Below are 16,417 nucleotides of genomic sequence, written 5' to 3' on the forward strand. Positions count from 1 at the left end.
GACACAGAAAGGGAACTTTTATCTCACTGTGTCTTTAAAGTCAAATGGCAGAAAAAAAACTGTCCCAAACTAATCTCAGTATGTCCCCATCCCTACCTGTCATAATTAAGATTCAATCAAACATATTGAGGCTATCACAACTGTTGGACCACACAGGAGCTCTTATTCAGTTCCTACCAGTAATATATCAAAGCAGATGCATCCTCTCATCAAAATGTGGAGCATTATAACAAGACAAACTTGTTTTGCATTGCAAAACTTACTGCAAACTTTAAGCGTTGATCAGTCAACAGTTCTCGCAGTGGAATTCTGCAGTACTGGTATGCCAAGAAAGATAAAAAGTCCCACAAGAGATAATAAACCGGAAACTTTGGCTCACAGTTCTTGTTACAGCTCACAGCCATGACGTCTGTGCTGCTGTTCACGAGCAAGTTAAAGTTAAGGACATCGTCCTTGGCAGGTAAAGGCGATACTGATTAGGATTCAGCAGTCGCAAACATCCAAATCCCTTTAGAGCCCCAGCAAGTGGATTCACTGTCAATGTCCGGCGGTGACAAAAAGACTAATTACTCCATAATGGGAATCATCCCTCTCTTTCAACCCAAGACAGGAGTCCTGGATTGCTGAGAACTGGCTGGGTGATTACAATGTGGCCTCATAAGGATCGGCCACACATACAGATTAAGTGTGGTCCCATCCATCAACAGAGAGCTGGTTGTTACCATAGCAAGTCAGCATGCAGTTCCATCAAAATGCCCACTTGGACAATTTCGTCTGGTGTGACTTTGTTTTCTTGTGGGTCTGTGAAACTGTGGCACTTACATATGGTAATGCATATTCAACAGCCTTTAAATCGTCTGCAGCCTGTGTGTGAGTTGAGAAAGTTTGGGGGAATTGTCCCTCTTTGATGTGTTAATTTGCATGTGCAATTGGTTTGTCTGTATCTACTGTCACATCCAAAGAAACTTTCTGTTTAAGCCACATTCAAATTGAATGCTTTATTTCATGTGGTTGTAAATCAAAATATACAAGCTATTGGTAATATAGCTGCCGTAATTGCCTTTTAAGTGACTTTTGTATGAGCAAAATGAATGTCTCCAAAAATATCCAACTCTTTGGACTACAATCATGTTTAGTAGACTGGAACATTCATACAAACATCTGTCAGCTTAATCATATGCAGGTGTTCAAATCTCATTAAGACCTGCAGATCAATAAAAACAAGTGTGTTCTTGTGGAAATTGGATTTTCATACTGTATAATCAATGAATGTCAGCCTACATTTTCCAAGATAACAGAAACAACACTAAACCGCAACACATCTGAATACATTTATCTTTTGAGATCCTTTTGAATTTCAGCAAAAAGAGCTGTCAGAATGTTATTAAATGACTTCATATTTATTCAACAAATAGAGTCCTGGCTTGTAATGTTTCCTTCGCTGGCCTTACAACCTCATAGCAAACACATTTTTCCCAAGAAGATTTTTTTCCTGCAATAGAATTCTCCTCGAGGGTTGTTCTCGTCACAATTGTAAAGGTGTTTATGTGCCGCTCGGTGTCAGCTGACAGCTAGCATGAAGTGTTGACTGACATTTGAAAGTAGATAGACGGCATCCGTCCACGGTAGACAAATGTGACGACCAGTGAGGCAGAGAACGAAGCCGGCCCGTGATTGATACAGGTGCCACTGCGAGAGGTCAGAGCCATGACTCAAAAAACTGGGCCATCGATTCTCCTGCCCTTTAAACAAACAAAGGGACATCTCTGCACCAAGCCTCCATAACAGGCTTCAACTTCTGCCTGCCCCTGCAAAATAACTCCTCACATCAAGATACAGTACAGCTGATTGTGATCAAATGTGGCTAAATAACAACTGCTCTGCTATATATGTCAGTATTTATGCATTGTCGCAGTGTGCTTCATGCAGGGCTGAAACCCAATTTTTACTCACTTTGGGAGAAAAATGCTACTCTATTTTTAGTTTCAATGCCTTTCCTCTATCTCCATTTGCCTCCTGTCTTTTTCCTGATAGAACGCTGTTGAGAGTTGCTGGGGCATTGCCGAACTCTATTCCCCTCCTGCTAAGGCAGCTGTTTAGAGGCCCTCATCAATAAGAGAGAACTGTAAGGAAACCAGCATGAAAAGCACGGCCTCTCCCTCCCCTCCCGATCCCACAATAACACCCACCGCCCAATCTGAGGTGAGAGAAACCACAGTCAACACAAGAATAAGGGGAAAGAAGACTTAATGTCCCTCAGTCTCTTGGTGTGCTAATAAAGGGAAATGAGGCCTATCATTTATCACATGTGTGAGCCACTGGTGCGATCCAAAAGAAGCCGTGTGTGGAGGGCTGGTAACATGTTTGTGAGGTGTTTATCTCTATAAACGCAGAGAGAACCGGGTCCGCATGAAGCAGTTGGTGGGCAGCAGTAAAGGTCAGGCGTTAAGAGTTAGTGCAAGCAGTCTTTGCCACTTCAAACATCCGGCTTCACAATTTACACATGGTTCTGTTTTACATCTACATCTCCCTGCGGCTCAGTCGGCAATATGTTAGAGCCAGATAGCCTAAAATATAAAGATCATTGTTTTTCTTCCATGTGCTGATCACTCCAAACAATCTCATATCAGAAATGGGCCTTTGTGGTTGCCATATGAAAGTATTCCTGATTAACTTTTTTTAATTGCTAAAGCTACAGTATGTTCTGGTATGAAAATCCAATACAAAGTCTATTGCTTTAATTATGGCTTTTTTAAATTAATTTTTTATACAGTTTGTTGGTGTTAAAAGGTAAATCATAAAATATGCTGCAGCGTTTGTCCTGCTCAGCTGCATTTTTTAATTTCACGTCTCTTTCTGTAAATTAAAATTCTATACTAAACTATAGTAATGTTAAACTGTGTCATCAGTAAACTATAGTAATGTTATACTGTGTCATCAGATCTGCAAATAGAAATTGTAATACATTTGGGCTGCAAATCACAATATTGATTATCATTACTTGATTATTATTACTGTTTTGTCTTTTAGTCTATTACATTTGACAAAATTTGTCAAAGGCTGATATAACATCCTTAAAGTTGTGTCTTTTGTTTCACCAACAGTGCAAAACTAAAATTAATTCAGTATAAAATCATATTAATCAGAACAGCAGAACATCCTTACATTTGAGAAGCAGGAACTGAAAAATGTTTTATTCAAAGGTGCTCTGTGGCGTTCTTGAGAAAATAGAGGTTAATTTTGGTGCATTACGCACCAAAAGGTGATGTGTGTATGGCCGGACAAATGATACAAGCAAAGAGAGGTCCCACACTATCTACTCCGTAGCACTACTAGTGGTCAAAAACTCCACAAGGTAGCTTTAACTGTTCCTGTCATCTTAGCAAAGATTGTTGCTGTCATATGTCACATCTCGGTACATATTGTCACAACTTTAAAAAGCAAGTTTGAAGAATCTTTTGGGTTATTGTTTGTGTCAAGAAGGAATTTTTTGGTTATTGTTTGTGTCCAGAAGGAATTTTTTGTTGATATCCTCGGCTTCAAAAATCAGTTCAGCCTCTAATACTGAAAACGACAAAACTGAACATTGACGGAGATCTGTTCCATAAACATTCACTCCGTACCAAATAAAAACGTGTACTGATGGTTTTAACAGAGCGTTTGAGGGCATTTAATGAAACAGATTGCAGCAGTTCATCATTATTATCCAGCTGGCTGTGGTGTTTCCACTCTGGGCAGCAAATGTTAATTCCCTGTGAATCATTTGTTCAGGACTGGATCGGTTGCAATTTACTAAAGAAATCTAATAAGACCTTTTTAAAGAGATGAATGTGCATTATTTACCTTAGTTGAAATAGTTGTGCAGCTCATGATTCAGTATGTTCCTTGTTCACAGTACTATACTGTATGTATGAGGAAGGAATTTAACAGGGTTTGATGAACAGTATACTTACTAATAATTTCATAGCAGGAAAGACTATTGACGTTTCATTACACGCTTTCTTTCTGTCTTACGTAATGGATTTTTAAATGTGTAAGTAAAGCTTGTTTTACAGTAACCGCAGCCGAGCTGGCGCGTGCATATGTGACGTCATGAAATCTCCGTGAGTATTTATACCTGCGCTGGTGGTCGCGACACTAGTCGCAGTCTTCTCCTGAACAGCGGTGGCGCTAATGAGCAAAGGTTACCGATGTTGCTATTTCTATGGACTAGAAGAAGAAGAAAAAGGTAAACAACGGCAGAACTGGCAGCAGCATTGCCGTCAATGCTTCGATTTGATTCAATGACCTACTTGGTCGGATCAAGCCTTTCATTCACCATAAAAGAACTCATCTTAACCCAGTAAGTTTACAAGAGAGACTTGCAGTCACTCTGAGAGTCCTGGCATCCGGTTGTCGGCGAACTCATTCAGGCCCCTGAAAAAAAGAGCCGTGCGCGACCTCGGCTTGCGCGCTGGCCAGATATTACATCATTTTGACGTCACGATGTCGCGCGCCACCTTGGCTGCTTCTAGTATATAACAGCTTTAAGTGTGCACACTCTCCCTTTGCACACCTCTGAACCAAAACTGAGCTGTGCTTCTGAGTGTGTTGTAGAAAATCGAGGCAAGCTCTCAGCAGGGAGTGATGTAAGACTCGAGTGTATACAGTGTGTGGAAAGGTCATCAAGTGAGAGACCCATAAATCGTTCTGACACTCAAACACTCAGGCACATGTTCCTAATCAGCTTGGGTTCAAATAATATTATGGTTGAAGAATTCAGCGTCGCAGTCATTAGCCGTTATCAAAGACTAACTTTAGTGTGGAGAGACTCGGGGGGGTCTTACAGGTTTAAAAACACCGTGAACTTGGAAGCATGAAGAATAATAACGCACATTCAGGGTGAGTGGTTCAGGCAGGTGAAATGCTTTCTGCTTTTTTTCTCAAACTTGTCTTTTCTACAGGCTGATGGACTATTTCTGTTAAAACGTAACATTTTGCAGCATGTGTTCACCCTCTCCCCTCTCACACGCTTCTAGAGCTCCTCCAGCTGGATCAAAACTTTTACAAACATGCCAACAACAACAACAACAACTGCGAGTCCAAAACTTTAACAAGTTAGTTCATTTGTTATCGCTTCCTGCCTGCTGCGCGACAAGCAATTATTCCACTACATATATCTCACTGAAGACTGTTTGGATACCCATTCTGCACCAGGGGATGAGCTTGGCAGCAGTGTGCTGACAGTCATTTTCACAATGGACGCCATCTTTTCAAATAACTCCAGCTAGTAATTTGCTCGTACATCTTTGGTAACAGCTCACCCAGCCATAAAAAAAAGCCTTAAATCCTCGAGCTAAAACAAGGATTCAGCCCTAAAGGAGATTTTTTTTTATTTATTATGTGTTGTTAGCTAGAGGAAATGCGGCTCTTCGAAAGGGAATCTGAACTTCCTGTGTGTGCCGGTCTCTAAGGTTAATTATTACAGTAAAGACAGTAATTTGCTCTTTGTATTGGTACTTATCTCCCCTCACAGCTGGTGTGTTTTGCCGAGTGGTCGGCCATTAATCAAACCTTCTCCTGCAGGAAGTTGGGCTATCCATCACCTCTCTCTCTCTCTCTCTCTCTCTCTCTCCTGCCCCACCAGGCACTAAACCTTTTTCCTTTTACATGCCCAACTGCAACCTTGAATATCATTTCTGCATTTTCCTGCTGTTATAGGTTGAGGGATTCATGTGCGCAAATTGGTGCGTTTTACAGGAAGTGGGTGTGATTGGTTGAAGTGGGCGGTTTGTCGGCCACTCTGGAAGACAGAGTAGGGGAGCACAATCATTTTACGTCCACTCGGCTGACACCGAAATACCTTTTCACAGACTACGCGATTAATCATTGAGCTGTTATACTGTGATTCACTCTGCTTGTCAGACTCCTCAAAGCTGTGAATTCAAACAGGACAGAAACACAGTTGATCTTGCATAGAGCCACGTTATTATTGATTAACCATTCATGCCTGTGTCATTTTGTTTTGGTACACTGTATTTTTAGCCAGGTCAAAGGGCAGTTTCACCTACAGCCGAGACTTGACAGGACTTTGTAGCTGTGTCTCAATTCTGTACTTTATTCCAAGGAGGGATTCGAAAATGTGCTGTGTTTTTTTTGAAACTCCTTTACTTTCTTTGAGTGTGCTGATGATCAACACTTTTGTCCCACAATGCCATGCACAAAAAGGTACGCACACTATATTTTTGGAGCATACTACATAGTTAAAACCTGCTTAGAATTGGTATTTAGTACAGATTTTGGATATAGCTGTGTCCCACAATGCAATGCAAAAAGGAAACGGATGAGCCACCCACAGCAGGTAAAAGTTGTGGATGGTGGAAAACGGCTCCATGAAGATCTTGGGAATAAAGTACTAAATATTTGCGAAATCATTTGGTTTCACAGTTTGATTAATGCTTGTTTGTCTTATACCACTTTCTGTCGGTACAAAACATAAAAGTACATTTGCTTGTTGTGTACTAACTGCATAAACACTTTAAATTAGTGTTAGTGAGCATTCAAAAAATGGCGAATAAGCAACCGGAAATAATTACTGACAGAAAACAGTATTTTTGTTAGAGAGGAGAATCTCAGGGCAGCAAAGTAATGAGTATTATATAGCTGTTGTTTAACTGATGGAATAAGTACAGGTGGGATTTTCATTATCCTAAATCTATCAATAAGTTTTGAGTTTCCATTAACAGCAAATTAGAACAGGAGTGGATGGCAAAACAAGGAGGCCTCTTTCTAAATGTATAGAATATACTCCTAAAAGAGGGGGAAATTAGAATTGAAGGCTTATCTCTTGTGTGTGATGGATAGGGCTCCATTCCTGCACATAAGGATTTTTTTTTTTTAAATGTGTATTCTCTTTTTGCTTGCTACACACAGTCTTTTTTCAATCTACTTCATACAGAATGCCACTAGCCTGTCATCATCAACTCTGCTTTGTTTCTCTTTGCTCTGCCGCTCTTCAGGAGATCTGTAAAACAGTGGGTGATCTGCCAGCTTGTCCCTCTAAAGACCCTTCCAAGGCTTTTGTCTGGGATGCAGCTTACTGGCAGACACTCACTCACCTACCCCACCACTCACTCACACACACACACACACACACACACACACACACACACACACACACACACACAACACACACACAACCCAAGAATCCTCATTAGGTTTATGAGCTGTAACCCTGCTGCATTATAAATAATCCAATCTCCTCAAAACAATGCAAAAAGGGAGCCTCCTAGGTGTAATGGTTCCTTGTTTCAGGGTGCAGCCAGATAAAAAAAGCCTCGTTAAAAAAGATGCAAGAGAAAAAAAATCAAAGCACATTTTGTGGGCATGGTATGGAGAGGATTTCAGTAACAGGGGTGGTAAACTAAGGGAGAGCCGTTCTGCTGTATGACTCTGCTCTTCCCTCAAACCAAAATGCACTTATTCTATTTTTTTTTTTGCGTGAGCAGAAGCATAAGGGCTCAAGCTGAGTAAAACAATGACTCAAGGTTGCGGGTGATAAATGAACGCGTCTGCTCTGATAGCAGAAGGTCATGTGCATCGGCCCCCAGTGTGCGTCTGCCATCTAGCACGCAGCAAGGGTGCACTGCTGGCATGCCACGACACAACAGCGCTTTTTTACCCAGCTTTAGCGTACGCCACGGGCCAATTTCATTGTTAAGTGCATGGAGCTTGAGGATGGGCTCGGGACGCAGACAATTTAGCTTAACTTGTCCAGCAGATGTGGATTATTATATTTTTTGGGTTTATAGAATGACAGCAGGACTGAGTGTGTTGCTTGAGGAGAAAAGCTTGCTGGTGGAGACACTCTGCTACTGTAGCTACAAGGATCAAAACCAAATCAAATGTTTTGGTGCCGTTAAGTATGTTATGTACAGGGGGCACGGAAAAGCCACAAATTACCACATTAGCTGTTGTTGGTGTCACTTCTCACTCTTGAAAATAGCTTTAAGTGATTTGAATCATCTGAATGATGGATGTATAAATAAATACACCTTCCTCTTTGCAAATTCTGCATTTGCTGACTAAAATATGTCATGTGCCAGAGTAGAATTGCAGTAATTGGTCAATTAGTCAATCGACAGAAAATAAATTGGCAACAGTTTTGATAATCCATTAGGGCTGTGTATTGGCAAGAATCTGGCAATACGATACGTATCACGATACATGGGTCACGATTCATTATATTCGATACTGTGCGTAAAGCAGTATATTGGGATTTTTTTAAAGTATAATTTTAGAAAAACTAATATTTAAAAAAAGACATGTTGTGCATAAAAGTCAAAGAAGTTTACTTTAGGTAAACAATTCAGTACACAGAAAATCAAACTGCTAATTTGGGATTGTGTTTCACAGGTTCTTAGTGAGCAAATGTTTATATGCTAAAGTAGGCCAAAGTTCAGCCATAGCTATATTGTTAGCTTCTAGCAAAAAGTCAGGCACTGCTAGGCACTGTTAGGCAAGGACTCTATTGGTGCATCTCAACATAGCCATCTAGCGGTAGGGGGTTTAAACAACATAAACGTGAACCACTGTCTTACATGAATATTTTTGCACGTAAACTAAAAAATCGATATTGCAGTATTGAAAAATAAAATATCCTCAAGTGTATTGATTTTTTCTTACACCCCTATAATCAATTAATCTTACTTTTTTTTTTCTTTTTCAAGCAACAATGTGAACTATTCAGCGGTTGCAGCTTGACAAATGTGAACACTTGATGCTTTTCTTTGTCATATATGATAGTTCGTTTGAATGAAACCAGCGATTTGAAGTCACCTTGGGCCGTTTGGACTATTTTCGGACATTTTCTGAACAAAATGATTAAATAATAATCCTGAAAATCTGCAGATGAATCAAAAATGAAAATAATATAGTTGTAGCCCTGTACGGGTGAACATTACTGACATGTCACGCAGCTGCCTTCATGTTCATTTGTAATCACAATAGAGAAAAGAGAGACTCACACTTAACGCATCAAACTAAACATTTTATACACATGGCAAAGTAATTTACAGGAAATAAATCATTTGATACAAATAGTACCTTTCCCCTCTATTGTCTCCTCTGTATTTTCATATATACTTCAGCCCTATCCTCACCTATTTTCTCTTGGGTATAGCTCTCTCTGTTTGACAAGTGCTTCACCCCTTCCAGCTTTTCTTCCACAAACAGGTCAGAAGAAGATCAATAATGTGTGATAGGCTCTTATCTCTGTCCAAAGGAGGCCTTATCAGCCCCGCTTAAATGGTGTTTCATGAAAATTCCTTGAAACGTTATCCTCTCAGAGACGGAAGACAAAAGAAAAATGGCCCTCTGTCAAAAATATCAAGTGTGTTGATGCAAATAAGTTTCACTTATCTGTTCGCTGCAGATCACAATAGAAGCTCAGAGGAAAAAAACACTTCACTCGGGTACAGAGCTGAATGGTTTGCTGGTGCTGATGAATATCCAGAGAGTGTGTGTTAATACACAAGACTAGAGTGTATCTTACAGTGTGTGCTTGACTGGAAGGCAGCTGGAGGAACATGCTGATAAGCTCTGTATATTTTCTGTTGGAGTCCACTGCAGGTATTACAGAGCAGGGTAATGTGGAAAGGCAGAGACATGTTTATTTTATTGATGAAACTGGCAACAAACAGCCAAAATCAATCACAAGCATCTCAGTTGCTTCCAAAAAACAGACACAAGTGCCTGTGTTGAGCTTTTAGCAGCAAATGCAGCAATTACATTGGTTACATTAACATCTAGTCCAAACACTGTAGCTGCATGTTAGAACTAATGTCATTACAGAAGATGAGACTGTAAAATTCATATCATTAAATGGGCGACAATTGCTTTTTTACAGACGGCTTAAAAGCCTTTTTTGGCATGCGTCTGCTCACCAGAAAATAATTGTAGTCATTTGAAATGAATGAAAACAGTGTGTCCAGCCTTATTTGTAGTCCCATACACTAAATAGTCTTTTTATTTGATAGGACATAAAAGTAAAGAGCTAAGTACTCAGAGAGGCAGATTATTTTACTGTATTTTCTCAAATGTAGCTGAAAACTGTTTTTAATTTTTTCAAATAACAGTCAGATATTCTATCTGTCCATTTTGTACAGTTAAGAGGGTTTTTGAGACTTCTAAAGAAGTTTTTTGGTTTCAAAGAAAGTCTGGTCTGATATGCCTCTTCATGTTTAACATCTCTTCACGCTAAAAGACACCGAGACGAGTCACTTAGACCACAACAACTCATAAAAGTCATTAGGGTAACCCTCCATGTTGTGCACCTATAAGCTGTATATAGCATTTTTATTTAATAGATTGTTTGGTCTATATACAGTAATGTTGAAAACACTGTGAGAAAAGATATTCAGTTCAATTATATCAAATAGAGAAAAGTAGCAAATCCTCACATTTAAGATGCTAAAGCTAATGTTCCCTAGACAAATTACTATTTTTTTTGTCAATCTATTTCCAACCTCAAACATATCTCAATAAATTTACAACACATATACATTTAAACACACCTGTGAAGGATTAATGTTTATTAACATTTAATAAATACTTTATAATACATTAAAAGGATTTGTTGTTCATGTGTGTAATCATTCATTGATCATGATTACAGCCATTTTACTTTACGTCATTCATTATCTGTTTGTATACCAGTAGAGGATACAAAAGGATTCAGAGGAGGAGCAACGGTATAATTACTGACAAATACAGTAATGAATACTCAAAGAAATAGTTTCACATTTGAGAACATGGATACCAATCTTGTCTCTGTACACTAAATATGAAGCAGGTAGCAGGGCTGTATTACTTGAGTCTGGACTCGGACTCACTTTTCTGTTGTCTTGGACTCGTCTGTATTTGGACTCAGACTTGTCTCTGACTCGGACATTGGACTCACCAAATATTCTAGCTGGTCTCGGCCCGAGTTCAGCACTATATTCTTTTGTTCTAAAGTAACTTCCTCCTTTAAAGCATAACCATTGATGAAGCACGTTTGTTCAGAAAACAGGTATTAGTTTAATTCAAAATCCATCTAGAACAGGCATTGAGATTGGTCGCCTGGTATATGCCTGGCTGCATCATATACCTCAATCCTCAGGTATCTATCATCTTGATTTTGGCCACGAACACAATGTCAGCATGCACATTGTACTATGAATTTTTCAGGACAAGTAATAAGTTCAAGAATGGGAACATTTCCATTTTATATTTTAAGTAAATAATATGGCCTAATTTGATCCTCTAGTCTGTTACTCTGCACTTGCTTTTTGATTATTACAAATAATAAAGCAACATTATCATCTTAAAGTAGAAGATATACTGTCTCTCACATCACATAAGTTATGAACAGGTAAGTGAGTGGTCTTGAAGAGGATTCTTTTTTTCTGTCTCGGTATTGACTGTCTCTCATTTGGACTCGGCCTTAACTTGGACTTGAACCTCTTTGGACTCTGTCTTGACTCAGTCTCAACTGGTCTTGGACTTGTCTTGGACTCGACAAAGGTGGACTTGACTACAGCCCTGGCAACTAGTTGGCTTAGCTTAGCACAAAGACTGGAAACAGCTAGCCTGGCTCTGTCAAAGGGCAACTAAATCCATGTACCAGCACCTCTTTGACATCACAAATTAACACATATTGTGTTACTTTAATCCATACAAAACCAAAGTGTGAATTGACAACTTTGCATTTACAAAGGTCTTGTGTATCGGCTGGTTGCCTAGCAACTGGTCCCGGCTAAGAAATAATCCATTGCATAACCCCCGGGTAAATATGCAAATTGCTGTTTTTTACACTTGGATTTTTTTTTTTTTTACAGGTGAAGCAAACGAGATCTAAGGTGTTGATTAGTGCTCTTTAAAGGTCCTGGTATGTGGATTTTGATGCCTTTGGACAGGGCCAGGCTAGCTGTTTCCCCCTGTTTCCAGTCTTTGTGCTAAGCTAAGTGTCTCCTGGCTGTAGCTTCAGAAATGAGTCAATCTTCTCATCTAACTCTTAGAAAGAAAATGGATAAGCATATATCCCAAATGTCAACCTATTCCTTTAACAATCTACAAGTGCTTACAACTAATTATAGTGCATTATTTATAATGTCACATTCTTTTTTTTTTTTTACTGCTTATAAATGCTAACCGCCATGAGTAATAATGAAGGGCAAAGATTAAGATATACAATAATGTATTATGTGCAGGGATTCTATCAGTTAAATAGATTTAATTTAAAAAAAAACTTCCATATTAGATTCCAGTCTGTTACATTTCTGTTGCACTTCCCTCTGCGCCTCTCTCTACTTCAGGCAAATCTCTGCCTGAGGCGTCCTGTGGTGAGAGCTTTAAAACGTCCTCATTTAGGGTTAGTTCTTAAACTCTTGGTTTATCTGCAGATCACTCATTTATCTGATCACTCGTGTCTGGATCAGATCTATTTGTATGCAGAACCGGGACCTCTGTGTGTACAAAGCAAGGGTTTCTGTAGACTTTGATATCAATCCTTGCAGCAAATTTAGTTTTTTTTTCTGGTGTTTCTGCGTGATTGGATAATAGTAAAAATGGTACAGAGCAGAGTGAAGGGGAAGTGACGGAGATGGCATGCATCACGAGTCAGATTTAATCGTCTTTTCAAACACTCTCCCTCTCTTACCTCTATTTTCTGATTATCTAGCCGGTTCTTTCTTTAGTAAGCTAAAATAATTGTATTATTTAAATCACTATTACTGTCCAGACTCCTATGTAATAGCTGTACAGTTCATAAGGAGTTCCTATTGTGGAAGGAATATAGGTTTGTATCTATAGTTTTAATTTATAATTATTTACATCTTATGATCTGTAATTGGCATTAGTTGAATTGTTTAGGGAGCTGTCATTTCACATAATTGTACATGATTTTATGAATAAATTGAACCTTTTTATATTGTAATAAATTCCTTTCAAAGTAGTAGTTGAATTGATAACTCGTAGTAGTAGTATTAGCAGTGTTGTTAGTAGCAGTACTGTAATAAATGATAGTACAGCAGTAGTACAAGTATTTGTAGCACCATAGCAGCTGTGATAGCAGTAGTGCTATAGTTAGTTATGTTACAATAAAACAAGGAAGTTACGAAATCTTCAATCTTTATCTTCAAGTAATTTAAGTACAGCAGTTGTTGTAGAAGTCCCAGCAGTAGTAGTCATGGGGGTTGCTGTTCAGTAGCAGCTCAATATATACTTTTAGTGGTAGTAGGAGTTGTCTTAACAGTGATAAGAATGTAGTGCTAGTACTGTTTGTAGTTGCAGGAGGAGACTCAGGTTGATACATTTAGTTGTAATTAATCGTTAAGTTGATTGAAACAAGTTGTATCATGGAGATCTCTTTTTCAAGAGAGACCTGTGATCAATAATAAACATGATACGGTATAACCATAGACAGACAATCAACTTAAACAATAAGACATTAGTTCCACATTAAAACTAAAGGGGTTTGATCTCTGTCTGCTGAACAATTAGCTTTTCAGTTTTAATGTTTGACTTGATATTCTGCTCTCTTCTGCTGTCAGCTGATGTCTCCCTCTACTGTCGGGAAAAGTACCCTCCTACTAAATTATTGTATTGAGTCTAACTGACATTGTTTGTTAAATCATCAAACTAATGCAGTCATATTTTTGTCTTTGTTCTTTATAGTCTTTTTTTTCTATGAATGTTAAGTACAAAATGACATCCATGAACAACACTATGAGCACAAAACACACTCTCAAATCAGGACAATTGGTACTTGAGCAGTTTTCTTGGTATAACTGTTGTTTATTTGAATGGCATTTATGTGTTTCATATAACTAATCTGAGTACTGTGGCCCCCTCTTGAGGCTACATTACATATTTCAGGTACATTGGCCACAAGATTAAAGCACAACCTCCCTATGGGTTTAGATACAACATACTGTATGTGCTTTGAACCTAATAGTCTCATATTGCAACATATCTTTTTTAAAATGAATCCCTAACAGCAAATGTTCTTCTTTTACATCTTACATAACTCTATAGTGTATTTCTTTGAATCTAGAGAACTGAATTACAAATAAAAACAATCAGCAATGAACAGCAGAGAGGCCACAGTACTGTACTTTATGCAATTATAAAAACCCAATTAGGGAGTAAACCATTAAGGAAATTCCAAATAATAAAAATTACCGGCCATTTTAACACGCTAATATTTGTCAAGTTAATATTATGTAAAATTACATAATCCACATCAGATGGGATAATAAACTCCCAAAGAGGCCCAGACATAAAAAAAAAACAATACATAAAGACACTTGAAAGCAGTTGGAAGTGTTCCAGCCCAGTAACTGCATCATATAAATGTCTGCATACATGAAAAAACAGAGCTTCACGTCTGTTTTTGTGTGCCTTGTTTAATACATCTTTTGTATATTCATTAGAGCTGGGCAATATATCGATGTTATATCAATATTCGGATATGAGACTAGATATCGTCGTCGTAATATCGTTGTCTTTTACTGGTTTTAAATTTTTTACTTTTTACTTTTAATAAAGTGGTGTCATTTTCTGAACTTACCAGACTGTTCTAGCTGTTACATTATTTGCCTTTTCTTCACATAGAGATTATGTCCACATTACTGATGATTATTTGTCTAAAATCTAAGTGTGAAGATATTTTGTGAAAGCACCAATTGTCAACCCTAGAATGTCGCCGCAATATCGATATTGACGTATTGGGTCAAGAATAATGTGATATCTGATTTTCTCCCTATCGCCCAGCCCTAATATTCATCTAGTGCTTCTTCTCGTGTATGGCATAAAAGATCATTTAAAGACCAATTCTAGCCGTTTTTTTTTTTTAACCAAAGTGCTCTCTGTGGACTATTCAGTTAGTCAACAGTGATATTGTTGAAAGATTGAATACAGAGGAATTTGTTTTTATCTGCTTCAAATGCAAGAGTGTAAGATTGCTTTATTTAGTTTAAGATAGATTCTTTTATTTACTTTAAGATAAAATGTAAAATGCTGGGCTTTTACTTGTAATGAAGCACTTGTACAAAGTGGTATAGTTACTTTTATTAAAGTTAGGTATCTGAATACTTCTTCCACCTCTATCCAAATGTTTTACTAGCTTTCAGCATATGAAATTGTATAAACTATTGTACTTTTAAACTTTATAAAAGTGTATCTACTGTCAGTCTTTAACAGATATCAATAGTGTTTAGACACTTGTGTGAGTTTTCTTTGTTTACTTAAAGGGTGTGCAGCTTGTTTTCAATAATGTTAAATCTTGATCTTTAAGTAAATCTTTCCGATGAACTTTCAATATTTAAATATTTCATACACATTTTGAGATATTGTTGTAGTAGTAGTATATAGTTTTTCATCATCAGATACCAGCTGGAGAATACATGTAAATGGCATTAGATTATTACATTACTTTTATTTAGCTGACAATTTTATCCAGAGTAGCTAAATGCATTCAACCATGTGGGTACAACCCCAAAATCGGTACAACCCCAAAATCCATGTAAGTACATCAACTTCATCAAATATGTTGAACTACTGAAGTTTATTTCATTTAGAAACAATAAGAGAAGGATGGTATTTTCTTTTATATACATTTTTTTGATTTATGTATTATTTTATTGTAGGAGAAGATAATGTTCAGTAACTGTAATAAGATGCTAAAAAAAAACTAAGGCAATGGTAGGGCTGGGCGATATGGAGAAAATCAAATATCACAATATTTTTGACCAAATACCTCAATATCGATACCGAAAAGATATTGTAGTGTTGACTATTGGTGCTTTCACAAAATATTCACACAATGAGATTTTTGATATAATCAAAATAATTTGAAATAATCATCAGTAATGTGGATATAATGACTAAGTGTGTAAAGGCAAATAATAAAACAGCTACAACAGTCTGGTAAGTTCAGAAAATTACATAACTTTACTGTAATGCAGCCTTTAAAACAAAGAAAAGACAACACTTATGTCATTTCACGATATTACGATATCCAAAATCTAAGACGATATCTAGTCTCATATCACGATATTGATATAATATCGATATATTGCCCAGCTCTAGGCAATGGGAACATTTTAAGGCTGTCTCCTTCAGCAGAGCTTGAGCTTCTTCATCTTCTTTATATTATATTTACCAAAGGTCGAGTCCTTCACCATCTCTGCTTTTAACTGAACAGCAGCTTTCAAACTTTTCTTTACATTCAGTCTCATATCTACAAAAATGTTCTGTTTCAACACAAAAATCATTCATCATTCACCTCAACTTGCTCTGCTAACAAAGACTTTTGAAAAGAAAACACTGTTAGCAGGAGAGGCTCTCCTCAGCTGATACGCTGTAAGCATTCCACTTTGAAAACATAATATTTGCC

At 37.7% G+C, this 16,417-nt stretch overlaps 1 long non-coding RNA gene across 1 annotated transcript in view; it reads left to right on the forward strand.

The window, feature by feature from the left end:
- LOC120566664 overlaps positions 1–16,417 on the forward strand; it is a 216,681-nt gene that overhangs the window by 124,947 nt on the left and 75,317 nt on the right. The window contains exon 2 of the long non-coding RNA XR_005640443.1: positions 2,035–2,202. This is a non-coding gene — a long non-coding RNA (uncharacterized LOC120566664). The remainder of the gene's footprint in view (positions 1–2,034; positions 2,203–16,417) is intronic.

The sequence above is a fragment of the Perca fluviatilis genome, chromosome 10, assembly GCF_010015445.1.
Source record: "Perca fluviatilis chromosome 10, GENO_Pfluv_1.0, whole genome shotgun sequence".
In the NCBI taxonomy this organism is placed as follows: domain Eukaryota; kingdom Metazoa; phylum Chordata; class Actinopteri; order Perciformes; family Percidae; genus Perca; species Perca fluviatilis.